Genomic DNA, 23,775 nt, shown 5'->3' with positions numbered 1-23,775 from the left:
GTGATAATTCATATTTAATAGTTATTTACAGTCAAAAGAGAAAACATTAAAATATGACCATTTCTGACCATCTGGAGAAAGTTTGACAGGTCCAGGTTCATCGTTTTTCATCAAAACATTTTTTTTTCAAATGTTGAAAAAATTATTCAAAATTTCAAAAGGATTGTGCCTTATGTTGAATAACCACTTTTTAAAGCCACACAGTGACCAAAATTGCCATTTTAACAGACTTTTCCTCCTACTCAGAAGCTTCTATTTCGACCAATTTCTGGAAGAAAAATGAGTCTCAACACCTTCATTTTAGTTCCAAACATGATAATTCACATTTAATAGTCATTTACAGTCAAAAAAGAAAACAATAAAAAATGACCATTTCTGACTATGTGGAGAAAGTTCGACAGGTCTGTGGTCATCGTTTTTCATCAAAAAAATTATTTTTTCAAATGGTGAAAAAATGATTCAAAATGTCAAATAGATTGTGCCTCATGTTGAATAACCACTTTTTAAAGTCACACAGTGACCAAAATTGCCATTTTAACAGACTTTTCCTCCTTCTCAGAAACCAATTTCTGGCAGAAAAATGACTCTAAACACACTTATTTTAGTTCCAAAAGCGATAATTCACATTTAATAGTCGTTTATAGTCAAAAGAGAAAACAATAAAAAATGACCATTTCTGACTATGTGGAGAAAGTTCGACAGGTCCGGATTCATCGTTTTCATCAAAAAAACTTATTTTTTCAAATGTTGAAAAAACGATGCAAAATATCAAAAGGATTGTGCCTCATGTTGAATAACCACTTTTTAAAGCCCCACAGTGACCAAAATTGCAATTTTTACAGACTTTTCCTCCTACTCAGAGCTTCAATTTCGATCAATTTCTGGCAGAAAAATTACTCTAATTACTCTTATTTTAGTTCCAAAAGTGATAATTCATATTTAATAGTCATTTACAGTCAAAAAAGAAAACAATAAAAAATGACCATTTCTGACTATGTGGAGAAAGTTCGACAAGTCATCAAAAAAACGTATGTTTTCAAATGTTGAAAAAATGATGCAAAATATCAAAAGGATTGTGCCTCATGTTGAATAACCACTTTTTAAAGCCCTACAGTGACCAAAATTGCCATTTTAACAGACTTTTCCTCCTTCTCAGAAGCTTCTATTTCGACCAATTTCTGGCAGAAAAATGACTCTAAACACACTTATTTTAGTTCCAAAAGCGATAATTCACATTTACTAGTAGTTTATAGTCAAAAGAGAAAACAATAACAAATGAACATTTCTGACTATGTGGAGAAAGTTCGACAGGTCCGGGATCATCGTTTTCATCAAAAAAACTTATTTTTTCAAATGTTGAAAAACTGATGCAAAATATCAAAAGGATTGTGCCTCATGTTGAATAACCACTTTTTAAAGCCCCACAGTGACCAAAATTGCAATTTTTACAGACTTTTCCTCCTACTCAGAAGCTTTAATTTCGATCAATTTCTGGCAGAAAAATGACTCTAAACACTCTTATTTTAGTTCCAAAAGTGATAATTCATATTTAATAGTCATTTACAGTCAAAAGAGAAAACATTAAAATATGACCATTTATGCCCATCTGGAGAAAGTTTGACAGGTCCAGGTTCATCTTTTTTCATCCAAAAAAATTTTTTTTTCAAATGTGGAAAAAATGATTCAAAATTTCAAAAGGATTGTGCCTTATGTTGAATAACCACTTTTTAAAGGCACACAGTGACCAAAATTGCCATTTTAACAGACTTTTCCTCCTACTCAGAACTTTCTATTTCGACCAATTTCTGGAAGAAAAATGACTCTAAACTCCTTCATTTTAGTTCCAAACATGATAATTCACATTTAATAGTCGTTTACAGTCAAAAGAGAAAACAATAAAAAATGACCATTTCTGACTGTGTGGAGAAAGTTCGATAGGTCCGGGGTCGTCGTTTTTCATCAAAAAAACTTATTTTTTCAAATGTTGAAAAAATGAATCAAAATGTCAAATGGATTGTGCCTCATGTTGAATAACCACTTTTTGAAGCCACACAGTGACCAAAATTGCCATTTTAACAGACTTTTCCTCCTACTCAGAAGCTTCTATTTCGACCAATTTCTGTCAGAAAAATGACTCTAAACACCTTCATTTCAGTTCCAAACATGGCAATTCACATTTATTAGTCATTTACAGTCAAAAAAGAAAACAATAAAAAATGACCATTTCTGACTATGTGGAGAAAGTTCGACTGGTCTGTGGTCATCGTTTTCATCAAAAAAATAATTTTTTCAAATGGTGAAAAAATGATTCAAAATGTCAAATGGATTGTGCCTCATGTTGAATAACCACTTTTTAAAGCCACACAGTGACCAAAATTGCCATTTTAACAGACTTTTCCTCCTTCTCAGAAGCTTCTATTTCGACCAATTTCTGGCAGAAAAATAACTCTAAACACACTTATTTTAGTTCCAAAAGCGATAATTCACATTTAATAGTAGTTTATAGTCAAAAGAAAAAACAATAAAAAATGAACATTTCTGACTATGTGGAGAAAGTTCGACAGGTCCGGGATCATCGTTTTCATCAAAAAAACTTATTTTTTCAAATGTTGAAAAAATGATGCAAAATATCAAAAGGATTGTGCCTCATGTTGAATAACCACTTTTTAAAGCCCCACAGTGACCAAAATTGCAATTTTTACAGACTTTTCCTCCTACTCAGAAGCTTTAATTTCGATCAATTTCTGGCAGAAAAATGACTCTAAACACTCTTATTTTAGTTCCAAAAGTGATAATTCATATTTAATAGTCATTTACAGTCAAAAGAGAAAACATTAAAATATGACCATTTATGCCCATCTGGAGAAAGTTTGACAGGTCCAGGTTCATCTTTTTTCATCAAAATTTTTTTTTTTTCAAATGTGGAAAAAATGATTCAAAATTTCAAAAGGATTGTGCCTTATGTTGAATAACCACTTTTTAAAGGCACACAGTGACCAAAATTGCCATTTTAACAGACTTTTCCTCCTACTCAGAACTTTCTATTTCGACCAATTTCTGGAAGAAAAATGACTCTAAACACCTTCATTTCAGTTCCAAACATGATAATTCACATTTAATAGTCGTTTACAGTCAAAAGAGAAAACAATAAAAAATGACCATTTCTGACTGTGTGGAGAAAGTTCGATAGGTCCGGGGTCGTCGTTTTTCATCAAAAAAACGTATTTTTTCAAATGTTGAAAAAATGAATCAAAATGTCAAATGGATTGTGCCTCATGTTGAATATCCACTTTTTGAAGCCACACAGTGACCAAAATTGCCATTTTAACAGACTTTTCCTCCTACTCAGAAGCTTCTGAAGCTGACCAATTTCTGTCAGAAAAATGACTCTAAACACCTTCATTTCAGTTCCAAACATGGCAATTCACATTTATTGGTCATTTACAGTCAAAAAAGAAAACAATAAAAAATGACAATTTCTGACTATGTGGAGAAAGTTCGACTGGTCTGTGGTCATCGTTTTTCATCAAAAAAATTATTTTTTCAAATGGTGAAAAAATTATTCAAAATGTCAAATGGATTGTGCCTCATGTTGAATAACCACTTTTTAAAGCCCCACAGTGACCAAAATTGCCATTTTAACAGACTTTTCCTCCTTCTCAGAAGCTTCTATTTCGACGAATTTCTGTCAGCAAAATGACTCTAAACACCTTCATTTTAGTTCCAAACATGATAATTCACATTTAATAGTCATTTACAGTCAAAAAAGAAAACAATAAAAAATGACCATTTCTGACTATGTGGAGAAAGTTCGACTGGTCTGTGGTCATCGTTTTCATCAAAAAAATAATTTTTTCAAATGGTGAAAAAATGATTCAAAATGTCAAATGGATTGTGCCTCATGTTGAATAACCACTTTTTAAAGCCACACAGTGACCAAAATTGCCATTTTAACAGACTTTTCCTCCTTCTCAGAAGCTTCTATTTCGACCAATTTCTGGCAGAAAAATAACTCTAAACACACTTATTTTAGTTCCAAAAGCGATAATTCACATTTAATAGTAGTTTATAGTCAAAAGAGAAAACAATAAAAAATGAACATTTCTGACTATGTGGAGAAAGTTCGACAGGTCCGGGATCATCGTTTTCATCAAAAAAACTTATTTTTTCAAATGTTTAAAAAATGATGCAAAATATCAAAAGGATTGTGCCTCATGTTGAATAACCACTTTTTAAAGCCCCACAGTGACCAAAATTGCAATTTTTACAGACTTTTCCTCCTACTCAGAAGCTTTAATTTCGATCAATTTCTGGCAGAAAAATGACTCTAAACACTCTTATTTTAGTTCCAAAAGTGATAATTCATATTTAATAGTCATTTACAGTCAAAAGAGAAAACATTAAAATATGACCATTTATGCCCATCTGGAGAAAGTTTGACAGGTCCAGGTTCATCTTTTTTCATCAAAAATTTTTTTTTTTCAAATGTGGAAAAAATGATTCAAAATTTCAAAAGGATTGTGCCTTATGTTGAATAACCACTTTATAAAGGCACACAGTGACCAAAATTGCCATTTTAACAGACTTTTCCTCCTACTCAGAAGCTTCTATTTCGACCAATTTCTGTCAGAAAAATGACTCTAAACACCTTCATTTCAGTTCCAAACATGGCAATTCACATTTATTAGTCATTTACAGTCAAAAAAGAAAACAATAAAAAATGACCATTTCTGACTATGTGGAGAAAGTTCGACTGGTCTGTGGTCATCGTTTTTCATCAAAAAAATTATTTTTTCAAATGGTGAAAAAATTATTCAAAATGTCAAATGGATTGTGCCTCATGTTGAATAACCACTTTTTAAAGCCCCACAGTGACCAAAATTGCCATTTTAACAGACTTTTCCTCCTTCTCAGAAGCTTCTATTTCGACGAATTTCTGTCAGCAAAATGACTCTAAACACCTTCATTTTAGTTCCAAACATGATAATTCACATTTAATAGTCATTTACAGTCAAAAAAGAAAACAATAAAAAATGACCATTTCTGACTATGTGGAGAAAGTTCGACAGGTCATCAAAAAAACGTTTGTTTTCAAATGTTGAAAAAATGATGCAAAATATCAAAAGGATTGTGCCTCATGTTGAATAACCACTTTTTAAAGTCACACAGTGACCAAAATTGCCATTTTAACAGACGTTTCCTCCTTCTCAGAAGCTTCTATTTCGACCAATTCCTGCAGAAAAATGACTCTAAACACACTTATTTTAGTTCCAAAAGCGATAATTCACATTTAATAGTAGTTTATAGTCAAAAGAGAAAACAATAAAAAAATGAACATTTTTGACTATGTGGGGAAAGTTCGACAGGTCCGGGATCATCGTTTTCATCAAAAAAACTTATTTTTTCAAATGTTGAAAAAATGATGCAAAATATCAAAAGGATTGTGCCTCATGTTGAATAACCACTTTTTAAAGCCCCAACAGTGACCAAAATTGCCATTTTAACAGACTTTTCCTCCTTCTCAGAAGCTTCTATTTCGACCAATTTCTGGCAGAAAAATGACTCTAAACACACTTATTTTAGTTCCAAAAGCGATAATTCACATTTAATAGTAGTTTATAGTCAAAAGAGAAAACAATAAAAAATGAACATTTTTGACTATGTGGAGAAAGTTCGACAGGTCCGGGATCATCGTTTTCATCAAAAAAACTTATTTTTTCAAATGTTGAAAAAATGTTGCAAAATATCAAAAGGATTGTGCCTCATGTTGAATAACCACTTTTTAAAGCCCCACAGTGACCAAAATTGCAATTTTTACAGACTTTTCCTCCTACTCAGAAGCTTCTATTTCGATCAATTTCTGGCAGAAAAATGACTCTGAACACTCTTATTTTAGTTCCAAAAGTGATAATTCATATTTAATAGTTATTTACAGTCAAAAGAGAAAACAGTAAAATATGACCATTTCTGACCATCTGGAGAAAGTTTGACAGGTCCAGGTTCATCGTTTTTCATCAAAACATTTTTTTTTCAAATGTTGAAAAAATGATTCAAAATTTCAAAAGGATTGTGCCTTATGTTGAATAACCACTTTTTAAAGCCACACAGTGACCAAAATTGCCATTTTAACAGACTTTTCCTCCTACTCAGAAGCTTCTATTTCGACCAATTTCTGGAAGAAAAATGAGTCTCAACACCTTCATTTTAGTTCCAAACATGATAATTCACATTTAATAGTCATTTACAGTCAAAAAAGAAAACAATAAAAAATGACCATTTCTGACTATGTGGAGAAAGTTCGACAGGTCTGTGGCCATCGTTTTTCATCAAAAAAATTATTTTTTCAAATGTTGAAAAAACGATGCAAAATATCAAAAGGATTGTGCCTCATGTTGAATAACCACTTTTTAAAGCCCCACAGTGACCAAAATTGCCATTTTTACAGACTTTTCCTCCTACTCAGAAGCTTCTATTTCGATCAATTTCTGGCAGAAAAATGACTCTGAACACTCTTATTTTAGTTCCAAAAGTGATAATTCATATTTAATAGTTATTTACAGTCAAAAGAGAAAACATTAAAATATGACCATTTCTGACCATCTGGAGAAAGTTTGACAGGTCCAGGTTCATCGTTTTTCATCAAAACATTTTTTTTTCAAATGTTGAAAAAATGATTCAAAACTTCAAAAGGATTGTGCCTTATGTTGAATAACCACTTTTTTAAGCCACACAGTGACCAAAATTGCCATTTTAACAGACTTTTCCTCCTACTCAGAAGCTTCTATTTCGACCAATTTCTGGAAGAAAAATGAGTCTCAACACCTTCATTTTAGTTCCAAACATGATAATTCACATTTAATAGTCATTTACAGTCAAAAAAGAAAACAATAAAAAATGACCATTTCTGACTATGTGGAGAAAGTTCGACAGGTCTGTGGTCATCGTTTTTCATCAAAAAAATTATTTTTTCAAATGGTGAAAAAATGATTCAAAATGTCAAATGGATTGTGCCTCATGTTGAATAACCACTTTTTAAAGTCACACAGTGACCAAAATTGCCATTTTAACAGACTTTTCCTCCTTCTCAGAAACCAATTTCTGGCAGAAAAATGACTCTAAACACACTTATTTTAGTTCCAAAAGCGATAATTCACATTTAATAGTCGTTTATAGTCAAAAGAGAAAACAATAAAAAATGACCATTTCTGACTGTGTGGAGAAAGTTCGATAGGTCCGGGGTCGTCGTTTTTCATCAAAAAAACTTATTTTTTCAAATGTTGAAAAAATGAATCAAAATGTCAAATGGATTGTGCCTCATGTTGAATAACCACTTTTTGAAGCCACACAGTGACCAAAATTGCCATTTTAACAGACTTTTCCTCCTACTCAGAAGCTTCTATTTCGACCAATTTCTGTCAGAAAAATGACTCTAAACACCTTCATTTCAGTTCCAAACATGGCAATTCACATTTATTAGTCATTTACAGTCAAAAAAGAAAACAATAAAAAATGACCATTTCTGACTATGTGGAGAAAGTTCGACTGGTCTGTGGTCATCGTTTTCATCAAAAAAATATTTTTTTCAAATGGTGAAAAAATGATTCAAAATGTCAAATGGATTGTGCCTCATGTTGAATAACCACTTTTTAAAGCCACACAGTGACCAAAATTGCCATTTTAACAGACTTTTCCTCCTTCTCAGAAGCTTCTATTTCGACAAATTTCTGGCAGAAAAATAACTCTAAACACACTTATTTTAGTTCCAAAAGCGATAATTCACATTTAATAGTAGTTTATAGTCAAAAGAGAAAACAATAAAAAATGAACATTTCTGACTATGTGGAGAAAGTTCGACAGGTCCGGGATCATCGTTTTCATCAAAAAAACTTATTTTTTCAAATGTTGAAAAAATGATGCAAAATATCAAAAGGATTGTGCCTCATGTTGAATAACCACTTTTTAAAGCCCCACAGTGACCAAAATTGCAATTTTTACAGACTTTTCCTCCTACTCAGAGCTTCAATTTCGACCAATTTCTGGAAGAAAAATGACTCTAAACACCTTCATTTCAGTTCCAAACATGATAATTCACATTTAATAGTCGTTTACAGTCAAAAGAGAAAACAATAAAAAATGACCATTTCTGACTGTGTGGAGAAAGTTCGATAGGTCCGGGGTCGTCGTTTTTCATCAAAAAAACGTATTTTTTCAAATGTTGAAAAAATGAATCAAAATGTCAAATGGATTGTGCCTCATGTTGAATAACCACTTTTTGAAGCCACACAGTGACCAAAATTGCCATTTTAACAGACTTTTCCTCCTACTCAGAAGCTTCTGAAGCTGACCAATTTCTGTCAGAAAAATGACTCTAAACACCTTCATTTCAGTTCCAAACATGGCAATTCACATTTATTAGTCATTTACAGTCAAAAAAGAAAACAATAAAAAATGACAATTTCTGACTATGTGGAGAAAGTTCGACTGGTCTGTGGTCATCGTTTTTCATCAAAAAAATTATTTTTTCAAATGGTGAAAAAATTATTCAAAATGTCAAATGGATTGTGCCTCATGTTAAATAACCACTTTTTAAAGCCCCACAGTGACCAAAATTGCCATTTTAACAGACTTTTCCTCCTTCTCAGAAGCTTCTATTTCGACGAATTTCTGTCAGCAAAATGACTCTAAACACCTTCATTTTAGTTCCAAACATGATAATTCACATTTAATAGTCATTTACAGTCAAAAAAGAAAACAATAAAAAATGACCATTTCTGACTATGTGGAGAAAGTTCGACTGGTCTGTGGTCATCGTTTTCATCAAAAAAATAATTTTTTCAAATGGTGAAAAAATGATTCAAAATGTCAAATGGATTGTGCCTCATGTTGAATAACCACTTTTTAAAGCCACACAGTGACCAAAATTGCCATTTTAACAGACTTTTCCTCCTTCTCAGAAGCTTCTATTTCGACCAATTTCTGGCAGAAAAATAACTCTAAACACACTTATTTTAGTTCCAAAAGCGATAATTCACATTTAATAGTAGTTTATAGTCAAAAGAGAAAACAATAAAAAATGAACATTTCTGACTATGTGGAGAAAGTTCGACAGGTCCGGGATCATCGTTTTCATCAAAAAAACTTATTTTTTCAAATGTTGAAAAAATGATGCAAAATATCAAAAGGATTGTGCCTCATGTTGAATAACCACTTTTTAAAGCCCCACAGTGACCAAAATTGCAATTTTTACAGACTTTTCCTCCTACTCAGAAGCTTTAATTTCGATCAATTTCTGGCAGAAAAATGACTCTAAACACTCTTATTTTAGTTCCAAAAGTGATAATTCATATTTAATAGTCATTTACAGTCAAAAGAGAAAACATTAAAATATGACCATTTATGCCCATCTGGAGAAAGTTTGACAGGTCCAGGTTCATCTTTTTTCATCAAAAATTTTTTTTTTTCAAATGTGGAAAAAATGATTCAAAATTTCAAAAGGATTGTGCCTTATGTTGAATAACCACTTTATAAAGGCACACAGTGACCAAAATTGCCATTTTAACAGACTTTTCCTCCTACTCAGAAGCTTCTATTTCGACCAATTTCTGTCAGAAAAATGACTCTAAACACCTTCATTTCAGTTCCAAACATGGCAATTCACATTTATTAGTCATTTACAGTCAAAAAAGAAAACAATAAAAAATGACCATTTCTGACTATGTGGAGAAAGTTCGACTGGTCTGTGGTCATCGTTTTTCATCAAAAAAATTATTTTTTCAAATGGTGAAAAAATTATTCAAAATGTCAAATGGATTGTGCCTCATGTTGAATAACCACTTTTTAAAGCCCCACAGTGACCAAAATTGCCATTTTAACAGACTTTTCCTCCTTCTCAGAAGCTTCTATTTCGACGAATTTCTGTCAGCAAAATGACTCTAAACACCTTCATTTTAGTTCCAAACATGATAATTCACATTTAATAGTCATTTACAGTCAAAAAAGAAAACAATAAAAAATGACCATTTCTGACTATGTGGAGAAAGTTCGACAGGTCATCAAAAAAACGTTTGTTTTCAAATGTTGAAAAAATGATGCAAAATATCAAAAGGATTGTGCCTCATGTTGAATAACCACTTTTTAAAGTCACACAGTGACCAAAATTGCCATTTTAACAGACGTTTCCTCCTTCTCAGAAGCTTCTATTTCGACCAATTCCTGCAGAAAAATGACTCTAAACACACTTATTTTAGTTCCAAAAGCGATAATTCACATTTAATAGTAGTTTATAGTCAAAAGAGAAAACAATAAAAAAATGAACATTTTTGACTATGTGGGGAAAGTTCGACAGGTCCGGGATCATCGTTTTCATCAAAAAAACTTATTTTTTCAAATGTTGAAAAAATGATGCAAAATATCAAAAGGATTGTGCCTCATGTTGAATAACCACTTTTTAAAGCCCCAACAGTGACCAAAATTGCCATTTTAACAGACTTTTCCTCCTTCTCAGAAGCTTCTATTTCGACCAATTTCTGGCAGAAAAATGACTCTAAACACACTTATTTTAGTTCCAAAAGCGATAATTCACATTTAATAGTAGTTTATAGTCAAAAGAGAAAACAATAAAAAATGAACATTTTTGACTATGTGGAGAAAGTTCGACAGGTCCGGGATCATCGTTTTCATCAAAAAAACTTATTTTTTCAAATGTTGAAAAAATGTTGCAAAATATCAAAAGGATTGTGCCTCATGTTGAATAACCACTTTTTAAAGCCCCACAGTGACCAAAATTGCAATTTTTACAGACTTTTCCTCCTACTCAGAAGCTTCTATTTCGATCAATTTCTGGCAGAAAAATGACTCTGAACACTCTTATTTTAGTTCCAAAAGTGATAATTCATATTTAATAGTTATTTACAGTCAAAAGAGAAAACATTAAAATATGACCATTTCTGACCATCTGGAGAAAGTTTGACAGGTCCAGGTTCATCGTTTTTCATCAAAACATTTTTTTTTCAAATGTTGAAAAAATGATTCAAAATTTCAAAAGGATTGTGCCTTATGTTGAATAACCACTTTTTAAAGCCACACAGTGACCAAAATTGCCATTTTAACAGACTTTTCCTCCTACTCAGAAGCTTCTATTTCGACCAATTTCTGGAAGAAAAATGAGTCTCAACACCTTCATTTTAGTTCCAAACATGATAATTCACATTTAATAGTCATTTACAGTCAAAAAAGAAAACAATAAAAAATGACCATTTCTGACTATGTGGAGAAAGTTCGACAGGTCTGTGGCCATCGTTTTTCATCAAAAAAATTATTTTTTCAAATGTTGAAAAAACGATGCAAAATATCAAAAGGATTGTGCCTCATGTTGAATAACCACTTTTTAAAGCCCCACAGTGACCAAAATTGCCATTTTTACAGACTTTTCCTCCTACTCAGAAGCTTCTATTTCGATCAATTTCTGGCAGAAAAATGACTCTGAACACTCTTATTTTAGTTCCAAAAGTGATAATTCATATTTAATAGTTATTTACAGTCAAAAGAGAAAACATTAAAATATGACCATTTCTGACCATCTGGAGAAAGTTTGACAGGTCCAGGTTCATCGTTTTTCATCAAAACATTTTTTTTTCAAATGTTGAAAAAATGATTCAAAACTTCAAAAGGATTGTGCCTTATGTTGAATAACCACTTTTTTAAGCCACACAGTGACCAAAATTGCCATTTTAACAGACTTTTCCTCCTACTCAGAAGCTTCTATTTCGACCAATTTCTGGAAGAAAAATGAGTCTCAACACCTTCATTTTAGTTCCAAACATGATAATTCACATTTAATAGTCATTTACAGTCAAAAAAGAAAACAATAAAAAATGACCATTTCTGACTATGTGGAGAAAGTTCGACAGGTCTGTGGTCATCGTTTTTCATCAAAAAAAATTTTTTTTCAAATGGTGAAAAAATGATTTAAAATGTCAAATGGATTGTGCCTCATGTTGAATAACCACTTTTTAAAGTCACACAGTGACCAAAATTGCCATTTTAACAGACTTTTCCTCCTTCTCAGAAACCAATTTCTGGCAGAAAAATGACTCTAAACACACTTATTTTAGTTCCAAAAGCGATAATTCACATTTAATAGTCGTTTATAGTCAAAAGAGAAAACAATAAAAAATGACCATTTCTGACTGTGTGGAGAAAGTTCGATAGGTCCGGGGTCGTCGTTTTTCATCAAAAAAACTTATTTTTTCAAATGTTGAAAAAATGAATCAAAATGTCAAATGGATTGTGCCTCATGTTGAATAACCACTTTTTGAAGCCACACAGTGACCAAAATTGCCATTTTAACAGACTTTTCCTCCTACTCAGAAGCTTCTATTTCGACCAATTTCTGTCAGAAAAATGACTCTAAACACCTTCATTTCAGTTCCAAACATGGCAATTCACATTTATTAGTCATTTACAGTCAAAAAAGAAAACAATAAAAAATGACCATTTCTGACTATGTGGAGAAAGTTCGACTGGTCTGTGGTCATCGTTTTCATCAAAAAAATATTTTTTTCAAATGGTGAAAAAATGATTCAAAATGTCAAATGGATTGTGCCTCATGTTGAATAACCACTTTTTAAAGCCACACAGTGACCAAAATTGCCATTTTAACAGACTTTTCCTCCTTCTCAGAAGCTTCTATTTCGACAAATTTCTGGCAGAAAAATAACTCTAAACACACTTATTTTAGTTCCAAAAGCGATAATTCACATTTAATAGTAGTTTATAGTCAAAAGAGAAAACAATAAAAAATGAACATTTCTGACTATGTGGAGAAAGTTCGACAGGTCCGGGATCATCGTTTTCATCAAAAAAACTTATTTTTTCAAATGTTGAAAAAATGATGCAAAATATCAAAAGGATTGTGCCTCATGTTGAATAACCACTTTTTAAAGCCCCACAGTGACCAAAATTGCAATTTTTACAGACTTTTCCTCCTACTCAGAGCTTCAATTTCGACCAATTTCTGGAAGAAAAATGACTCTAAACACCTTCATTTCAGTTCCAAACATGATAATTCACATTTAATAGTCGTTTACAGTCAAAAGAGAAAACAATAAAAAATGACCATTTCTGACTGTGTGGAGAAAGTTCGATAGGTCCGGGGTCGTCGTTTTTCATCAAAAAAACGTATTTTTTCAAATGTTGAAAAAATGAATCAAAATGTCAAATGGATTGTGCCTCATGTTGAATAACCACTTTTTGAAGCCACACAGTGACCAAAATTGCCATTTTAACAGACTTTTCCTCCTACTCAGAAGCTTCTGAAGCTGACCAATTTCTGTCAGAAAAATGACTCTAAACACCTTCATTTCAGTTCCAAACATGGCAATTCACATTTATTAGTCATTTACAGTCAAAAAAGAAAACAATAAAAAATGACAATTTCTGACTATGTGGAGAAAGTTCGACTGGTCTGTGGTCATCGTTTTTCATCAAAAAAATTATTTTTTCAAATGGTGAAAAAATTATTCAAAATGTCAAATGGATTGTGCCTCATGTTGAATAACCACTTTTTAAAGCCCCACAGTGACCAAAATTGCCATTTTAACAGACTTTTCCTCCTTCTCAGAAGCTTCTATTTCGACGAATTTCTGTCAGCAAAATGACTCTAAACACCTTCATTTTAGTTCCAAACATGATAATTCACATTTAATAGTCATTTACAGTCAAAAAAGAAAACAATAAAAAATGACCATTTCTGACTATGTGGAGAAAGTTCGACTGGTCTGTGGTCATCGTTTTCATCAAAAAAATAATTTTTTCAAATGGTGAAAAAATGATTCAAAATGTCAAATGGATTGTGCCTCATGTTGAATAACCACTTTTTAAAGCCACACAGTGACCAAAATTGCCATTTTAACAGACTTTTCCTCCTTCTCAGAAGCTTCTATTTCGACCAATTTCTGGCAGAAAAATAACTCTAAACACACTTATTTTAGTTCCAAAAGCGATAATTCACATTTAATAGTAGTTTATAGTCAAAAGAGAAAACAATAAAAAATGAACATTTCTGACTATGTGGAGAAAGTTCGACAGGTCCGGGATCATCGTTTTCATCAAAAAAACTTATTTTTTCAAATGTTGAAAAAATGATGCAAAATATCAAAAGGATTGTGCCTCATGTTGAATAACCACTTTTTAAAGCCCCACAGTGACCAAAATTGCAATTTTTACAGACTTTTCCTCCTACTCAGAAGCTTTAATTTCGATCAATTTCTGGCAGAAAAATGACTCTAAACACTCTTATTTTAGTTCCAAAAGTGATAATTCATATTTAATAGTCATTTACAGTCAAAAGAGAAAACATTAAAATATGACCATTTATGCCCATCTGGAGAAAGTTTGACAGGTCCAGGTTCATCTTTTTTCATCAAAAATTTTTTTTTTCAAATGTGGAAAAAATGATTCAAAATTTCAAAAGGATTGTGCCTTATGTTGAATAACCACTTTATAAAGGCACACAGTGACCAAAATTGCCATTTTAACAGACTTTTCCTCCTACTCAGAAGCTTCTATTTCGACCAATTTCTGTCAGAAAAATGACTCTAAACACCTTCATTTCAGTTCCAAACATGGCAATTCACATTTATTAGTCATTTACAGTCAAAAAAGAAAACAATAAAAAATGACCATTTCTGACTATGTGGAGAAAGTTCGACTGGTCTGTGGTCATCGTTTTTCATCAAAAAAATTATTTTTTCAAATGGTGAAAAAATTATTCAAAATGTCAAATGGATTGTGCCTCATGTTGAATAACCACTTTTTAAAGCCCCACAGTGACCAAAATTGCCATTTTAACAGACTTTTCCTCCTTCTCAGAAGCTTCTATTTCGACGAATTTCTGTCAGCAAAATGACTCTAAACACCTTCATTTTAGTTCCAAACATGATAATTCACATTTAATAGTCATTTACAGTCAAAAAAGAAAACAATAAAAAATGACCATTTCTGACTATGTGGAGAAAGTTCGACAGGTCATCAAAAAAACGTTTGTTTTCAAATGTTGAAAAAATGATGCAAAATATCAAAAGGATTGTGCCTCATGTTGAATAACCACTTTTTAAAGTCACAGAGTGACCAAAATTGCCATTTTAACAGACGTTTCCTCCTTCTCAGAAGCTTCTATTTCGACCAATTCCTGCAGAAAAATGACTCTAAACACACTTATTTTAGTTCCAAAAGCGATAATTCACATTTAATAGTAGTTTATAGTCAAAAGAGAAAACAATAAAAAATGAACATTTTTGACTATGTGGAGAAAGTTCGACAGGTCCGGGATCATCGTTTTCATCAAAAAAACTTATTTTTTCAAATGTTGAAAAAATGATGCAAAATATCAAAAGGATTGTGCCTCATGTTGAATAACCACTTTTTAAAGCCCCAACAGTGACCAAAATTGCCATTTTAACAGACTTTTCCTCCTTCTCAGAAGCTTCTATTTCGACCAATTTCTGGCAGAAAAATGACTCTAAACACACTTATTTTAGTTCCAAAAGCGATAATTCACATTTAATAGTAGTTTATAGTCAAAAGAGAAAACAATAAAAAATGAACATTTTTGACTATGTGGAGAAAGTTCGACAGGTCCGGGATCATCGTTTTCATCAAAAAAACTTATTTTTTCAAATGTTGAAAAAATGTTGCAAAATATCAAAAGGATTGTGCCTCATGTTGAATAACCACTTTTTAAAGCCCCACAGTGACCAAAATTGCAATTTTTACAGACTTTTCCTCCTACTCAGAAGCTTCTATTTCGATCAATTTCTGGCAGAAAAATGACTCTGAACACTCTTATTTTAGTTCCAAAAGTGATAATTCATATTTAATAGTTATTTACAGTCAAAAGAGAAAACATTAAAATATGACCATTTCTGACCATCTGGAGAAAGTTTGACAGGTCCAGGTTCATCGTTTTTCATCAAAACATTTTTTTTTCAAATGTTGAAAAAATGATTCAAAATTTCAAAAGGATTGTGCCTTATGTTGAATAACCACTTTTTAAAGCCACACAGTGACCAAAATTGCCATTTTAACAGACTTTTCCTCCTACTCAGAAGCTTCTATTTCGACCAATTTCTGGAAGAAAAATGAGTCTCAACACCTTCATTTTAGTTCCAAACATGATAATTCACATTTAATAGTCATTTACAGTCAAAAAAGAAAACAATAAAAAATGACCATTTCTGACTATGTGGAGAAAGTTCGACAGGTCTGTGGCCATCGTTTTTCATCAAAAAAATTATTTTTTCAAATGTTGAAAAAACGATGCAAAATATCAAAAGGATTGTGCCTCATGTTGAATAACCACTTTTTAAAGCCCCACAGTGACCAAAATTGCCATTTTTACAGACTTTTCCTCCTACTCAGAAGCTTCTATTTCGATCAATTTCTGGCAGAAAAATGACTCTGAACACTCTTATTTTAGTTCCAAAAGTGATAATTCATATTTAATAGTTATTTACAGTCAAAAGAGAAAACATTAAAATATGACCATTTCTGACCATCTGGAGAAAGTTTGACAGGTCCAGGTTCATCGTTTTTCATCAAAACATTTTTTTTTCAAATGTTGAAAAAATGATTCAAAATTTCAAAAGGATTGTGCCTTATGTTGAATAACCACTTTTTAAAGCCACACAGTGACCAAAATTGCCATTTTAACAGACTTTTCCTCCTACTCAGAAGCTTCTATTTCGACCAATTTCTGGAAGAAAAATGAGTCTCAACACCTTCATTTTAGTTCCAAACATGATAATTCACATTTAATATTCATTTACAGTCAAAAAAGAAAACAATAAAAAATGACCATTTCTGACTATGTGGAGAAAGTTCGACAGGTCTGTGGTCATCGTTTTTCATCAAAAAAATTATTTTTTCAAATGGTGAAAAAATGATTCAAAATGTCAAATGGATTGTGCCTCATGTTGAATAACCACTTTTTAAAGTCACACAGTGACCAAAATTGCCATTTTAACAGACTTTTCCTCCTTCTCAGAAACCAATTTCTGGCAGAAAAATGACTCTAAACACACTTATTTTAGTTCCAAAAGCGATAATTCACATTAAATAGTCGTTTATAGTCAAAAGAGAAAACAATAAAAAATGACCATTTCTGACTATGTGGAGAAAGTTCGACAGGTCCGGATTCATCGTTTTCATCAAAAAAACTTTTTTTTTCAAATGTTGAAAAAATGATGCAAAATATCAAAAGGATTGTGCCTCATGTTGAATAACCACTTTTTAATGCCCCACAGTGACCAAAATTGCAATTTTTACAGACTTTTCCTCCTACTCAGAGCTTCAATTTCGATCAATTTCTGGCAGAAAAATGACTCTAATTACTCTTATTTTAGTTCCAAAAGTGATAATTCATATTTAATAGTCATTTACAGTCAAAAAAGAAAACAATAAAAAATGACCATTTCTGACTATGTGGAGAAAGTTCGACAGGTCTGTGGTCATCGTTTTTCATCAAAAAAATTATTTTTTCAAATGGTGAAAAAATGATTCAAAATGTCAAATGGATTGTGCCTCATGTTGAATAACCACTTTTTAAAGCCCCACAGTGACCAAAATTGCCATTTTAACAGACTTTTCCTCCTTCTCAGAAGCTTCTATTTCGACGAATTTCTGTCAGCAAAATGACTCTAAACACCTTCATTTTAGTTCCAAACATGATAATTCACATTTAATAGTCATTTACAGTCAAAAAAGAAAACAATAAAAAATGACCATTTCTGACTATGTGGAGAAAGTTCGACTGGTCTGTGGTCATCGTTTTCATCAAAAAAATAATTTTTTCAAATGGTGAAAAAATGATTCAAAATGTCAAATGGATTGTGCCTCATGTTGAATAACCACTTTTTAAAGCCACACAGTGACCAAAATTGCCATTTTAACAGACTTTTCCTCCTTCTCAGAAGCTTCTATTTCGACCAATTTCTGGCAGAAAAATAACTCTAAACACACTTATTTTAGTTCCAAAAGCGATAATTCACATTTAATAGTAGTTTATAGTCAAAAGAGAAAACAATAAAAAATGAACATTTCTGACTATGTGGAGAAAGTTCGACAGGTCCGGGATCATCGTTTTCATCAAAAAAACTTATTTTTTCAAATGTTGAAAAAATGATGCAAAATATCAAAAGGATTGTGCCTCATGTTGAATAACCACTTTTTAAAGCCCCACAGTGACCAAAATTGCAATTTTTACAGACTTTTCCTCCTACTCAGAAGCTTTAATTTCGATCAATTTCTGGCAGAAAAATGACTCTAAACACTCTTATTTTAGTTCCAAAAGTGATAATTCATAATTAATAGTCATTTACAGTCAAAAGAGAAAACATTAAAATATGACCATTTATGCCCATCTGGAGAAAGTTTCACAGGTCCAGGTTCATCTTTTTTCATCAAAAATTTTTTTTTTCAAATGTGGAAAAAATGATTCAAAATTTCAAAAGGATTGTGCCTTATGTTGAATAACCACTTTATAAAGGCACACAGTGACCAAAATTGCCATTTTAACAGACTTTTCCTCCTACTCAGAAGCTTCTATTTCGACCAATTTCTGTCAGAAAAATGACTCTAAACACCTTCATTTCAGTTCCAAACATGGCAATTCACATTTATTAGTCATTTACAGTCAAAAAAGAAAACAATAAAAAATGACCATTTCTGACTATGTGGAGAAAGTTCGACTGGTCTGTGGTCATCGTTTTTCATCAAAAAAATTATTTTTTCAAATGGTGAAAAAATTATTCAAAATGTCAAATGGATTGTGCCTCATGTTGAATAACCACTTTTTAAAGCCCCACAGTGACCAAAATTGCCATTTTAACAGACTTTTCCTCCTTCTCAGAAGCTTCTATTTCGACGAATTTCTGTCAGCAAAATGACTCTAAACACCTTCATTTTAGTTCCAAACATGATAATTCACATTTAATAGTCATTTACAGTCAAAAAAGAAAACAATAAAAAATGACCATTTCTGACTATGTGGAGAAAGTTCGACAGGTCATCAAAAAAACGTTTGTTTTCAAATGTTGAAAAAATGATGCAAAATATCAAAAGGATTGTGCCTCATGTTGAATAACCACTTTTTAAAGTCACACAGTGACCAAAATTGCCATTTTAACAGACGTTTCCTCCTTCTCAGAAGCTTCTATTTCGACCAATTCCTGCAGAAAAATGACTCTAAACACACTTATTTTAGTTCCAAAAGCGATAATTCACATTTAATAGTAGTTTATAGTCAAAAGAGAAAACAATAAAAAATGAACATTTTTGACTATGTGGAGAAAGTTCGACAGGTCCGGGATCATCGTTTTCATCAAAAAAACTTATTTTTTCAAATGTTGAAAAAATGATGCAAAATATCAAAAGGATTGTGCCTCATGTTGAATAACCACTTTTTAAAGCCCCAACAGTGACCAAAATTGCCATTTTAACAGACTTTTCCTCCTTCTCAGAAGCTTCTATTTCGACCAATTTCTGGCAGAAAAATGACTCTAAACACACTTATTTTAGTTCCAAAAGCGATAATTCACATTTAATAGTAGTTTATAGTCAAAAGAGAAAACAATAAAAAATGAACATTTTTGACTATGTGGAGAAAGTTCGACAGGTCCGGGATCATCGTTTTCATCAAAAAAACTTATTTTTTCAAATGTTGAAAAAATGTTGCAAAATATCAAAAGGATTGTGCCTCATGTTGAATAACCACTTTTTAAAGCCCCACAGTGACCAAAATTGCAATTTTTACAGACTTTTCCTCCTACTCAGAAGCTTCTATTTCGATCAATTTCTGGCAGAAAAATGACTCTGAACACTCTTATTTTAGTTCCAAAAGTGATAATTCATATTTAATAGTTATTTACAGTCAAAAGAGAAAACATTAAAATATGACCATTTCTGACCATCTGGAGAAAGTTTGACAGGTCCAGGTTCATCGTTTTTCATCAAAACATTTTTTTTTCAAATGTTGAAAAAATGATTCAAAATTTCAAAAGGATTGTGCCTTATGTTGAATAACCACTTTTTAAAGCCACACAGTGACCAAAATTGCCATTTTTACAGACTTTTCCTCCTACTCAGAAGCTTCTATTTCGACCAATTTCTGGAAGAAAAATGAGTCTCAACACCTTCATTTTAGTTCCAAACATGATAATTCACATTTAATAGTCATTTACAGTCAAAAAAGAAAACAATAAAAAATGACCATTTCTGACTATGTGGAGAAAGTTCGACAGGTCTGTGGCCATCGTTTTTCATCCAAAAAATTATTTTTTCAAATGTTGAAAAAACGATGCAAAATATCAAAAGGATTGTGCCTCATGTTGAATAACCACTTTTTAAAGCCCCACAGTGACCAAAATTGCCATTTTTACAGACTTTTCCTCTTACTCAGAAGCTTCTATTTCGATCAATTTCTGGCAGAAAAATGACTCTGAACACTCTTATTTTAGTTCCAAAAGTGATAATTCATATTTAATAGTTATTTACAGTCAAAAGAGAAAACATTAAAATATGACCATTTCTGACCATCTGGAGAAAGTTTGACAGGTCCAGGTTCATCGTTTTTCATCAAAACATTTTTTTTTCAAATGTTGAAAAAATGATTCAAAATTTCAAAAGGATTGTGCCTTATGTTGAATAACCACTTTTTTAAGCCACACAGTGACCAAAATTGCCATTTTAACAGACTTTTCCTCCTACTCAGAAGCTGAGACCAATTTCTGGAAGAAAAATGAGTCTCAACACCTTCATTTTAGTTCCAAACATGATAATTCACATTTAATAGTCATTTACAGTCAAAAAAGAAAACAATAAAAAATGACCATTTCTGACTATGTGGAGAAAGTTCGACAGGTCTGTGGTCATCGTTTTTCATCAAAAAAATTATTTTTTCAAATGGTGAAAAAATGATTCAAAATGTCAAATGGATTGTGCCTCATGTTGAATAACCACTTTTTAAAGTCACACAGTGACCAAAATTGCCATTTTAACAGACTTTTCCTCCTTCTCAGAAACCAATTTCTGGCAGAAAAATGACTCTAAACACACTTATTTTAGTTCCAAAAGCGATAATTCACATTTAATAGTCGTTTATAGTCAAAAGAGAAAACAATAAAAAATGACCATTTCTGACTATGTGGAGAAAGTTCGACAGGTCCGGATTCATCGTTTTCATCAAAAAAACTTTTTTTTTCAAATGTTGAAAAAATGATGCAAAATATCAAAAGGATTGTGCCTCATGTTGAATAACCACTTTTTAAAGCCCCACAGCGACCAAAATTGCAATTTTTACAGACTTTTCCTCCTACTCAGAGCTTCAATTTCGATCAATTTCTGGCAGAAAAATGACTCTAATTACTCTTATTTTAGTTCCAAAAGTGATAATTCATATTTAATAGTCATTTACAGTCAAAAAAGAAAACAATAAAAAATGACTATTTCTGACTATGTGGAGAAAGTTCGACAGGTCTGAGGTCATCATTTTTCATCAAAAAAACTTATTTTTTCAAATGTTGAAAAAATGATGCAAAATATCAAAAGGATTGTGCCTCATGTTGAATAACCACTTTTTAAAGCCCCAACAGTGACCAAAATTGCCATTTTAACAGACTTTTCCTCCTTCTCAGAAGCTTCTATTTCGACCAATTCCTGCAGAAAAATGACTCTAAACACACTTATTTTAGTTCCAAAAGCGATAATTCACATTTAATAGTAGTTTATAGTCAAAAGAGAAAACAATAAAAAATGAACATTTTTGACTATGTGGAGAAAGTTCGACAGGTCCGGGATCATCGTTTTCATCAAAAAAACTTATTTTTTCAAATGTTGAAAAAATGATGCAAAATATCAAAAGGATTGTGCCTCATGTTGAATAACCACTTTTTAAAGCCCCAACAGTGACCAAAATTGCCATTTTAACAGACTTTTCCTCCTTCTCAGAAGCTTCTATTTCGACCAATTTCTGGCAGAAAAATGACTCTAAACACACTTATTTTAGTTCCAAAAGCGATAATTCACATTTAATAGTAGTTTATAGTCAAAAGAGAAAACAATAAAAAATGAACATTTTTGACTATGTGGAGAAAGTTCGACAGGTCCGGGATCATCGTTTTCATCAAAAAAACTTATTTTTTCAAATGTTGAAAAAATTTTGCTAAATATCAAAAGGATTGTGCCTCATGTTGAATAACCACTTTTTAAAGCCCCACAGTGACCAAAATTGCAATTTTTACAGACTTTTCCTCCTACTCAGAAGCTTCTATTTCGATCAATTTCTGGCAGAAAAATGACTCTGAACACTCTTATTTTAGTTCCAAAAGTGATAATTCATATTTAATAGTTATTTACAGTCAAAAGAGAAAACATTAAAATATGACCATTTCTGACCATCTGGAGAAAGTTTGACAGGTCCAGGTTCATCGTTTTTCATCAAAACATTTTTTTTTCAAATGTTGAAAAAATGATTCAAAATTTCAAAAGGATTGTGCCTTATGTTGAATAACCACTTTTTAAAGCCACACAGTGACCAAAATTGCCATTTTTACAGACTTTTCCTCCTACTCAGAAGCTTCTATTTCGACCAATTTCTGGAAGAAAAATGAGTCTCAACACCTTCATTTTAGTTCCAAACATGATAATTCACATTTAATAGTCATTTACAGTCAAAAAAGAAAACAATAAAAAATGACCATTTCTGACTATGTGGAGAAAGTTCGACAGGTCTGTGGCCATCGTTTTTCATCCAAAAAATTATTTTTTCAAATGTTGAAAAAACGATGCAAAATATCAAAAGGATTGTGCCTCATGTTGAATAACCACTTTTTAAAGCCCCACAGTGACCAAAATTGCCATTTTTACAGACTTTTCCTCTTACTCAGAAGCTTCTATTTCGATCAATTTCTGGCAGAAAAATGACTCTGAACACTCTTATTTTAGTTCCAAAAGTGATAATTCATATTTAATAGTTATTTACAGTCAAAAGAGAAAACATTAAAATATGACCATTTCTGACCATCTGGAGAAAGTTTGACAGGTCCAGGTTCATCGTTTTTCATCAAAACATTTTTTTTTCAAATGTTGAAAAAATGATTCAAAATTTCAAAAGGATTGTGCCTTATGTTGAATAACCACTTTTTTAAGCCACACAGTGACCAAAATTGCCATTTTAACAGACTTTTCCTCCTACTCAGAAGCTGAGACCAATTTCTGGAAGAAAAATGAGTCTCAACACCTTCATTTTAGTTCCAAACATGATAATTCACATTTAATAGTCATTTACAGTCAAAAAAGAAAACAATAAAAAATGACCATTTCTGACTATGTGGAGAAAGTTCGACAGGTCTGTGGTCATCGTTTTTCATCAAAAAAATTATTTTTTCAAATGGTGAAAAAATGATTCAAAATGTCAAATGGATTGTGCCTCATGTTGAATAACCACTTTTTAAAGTCACACAGTGACCAAAATTGCCATTTTAACAGACTTTTCCTCCTTCTCAGAAACCAATTTCTGGCAGAAAAATGACTCTAAACACACTTATTTTAGTTCCAAAAGCGATAATTCACATTTAATAGTCGTTTATAGTCAAAAGAGAAAACAATAAAAAATGACCATTTCTGACTATGTGGAGAAAGTTCGACAGGTCCGGATTCATCGTTTTCATCAAAAAAACTTTTTTTTTCAAATGTTGAAAAAATGATGCAAAATATCAAAAG

Source organism: Lissotriton helveticus, chromosome 9, assembly GCF_964261635.1.
Source record: "Lissotriton helveticus chromosome 9, aLisHel1.1, whole genome shotgun sequence".
Taxonomy (NCBI): Eukaryota; Metazoa; Chordata; class Amphibia; order Caudata; family Salamandridae; genus Lissotriton; species Lissotriton helveticus.
The sequence above is the reverse complement of the archived record's forward strand: the minus strand, read 5'-3'. Positions refer to the sequence as shown.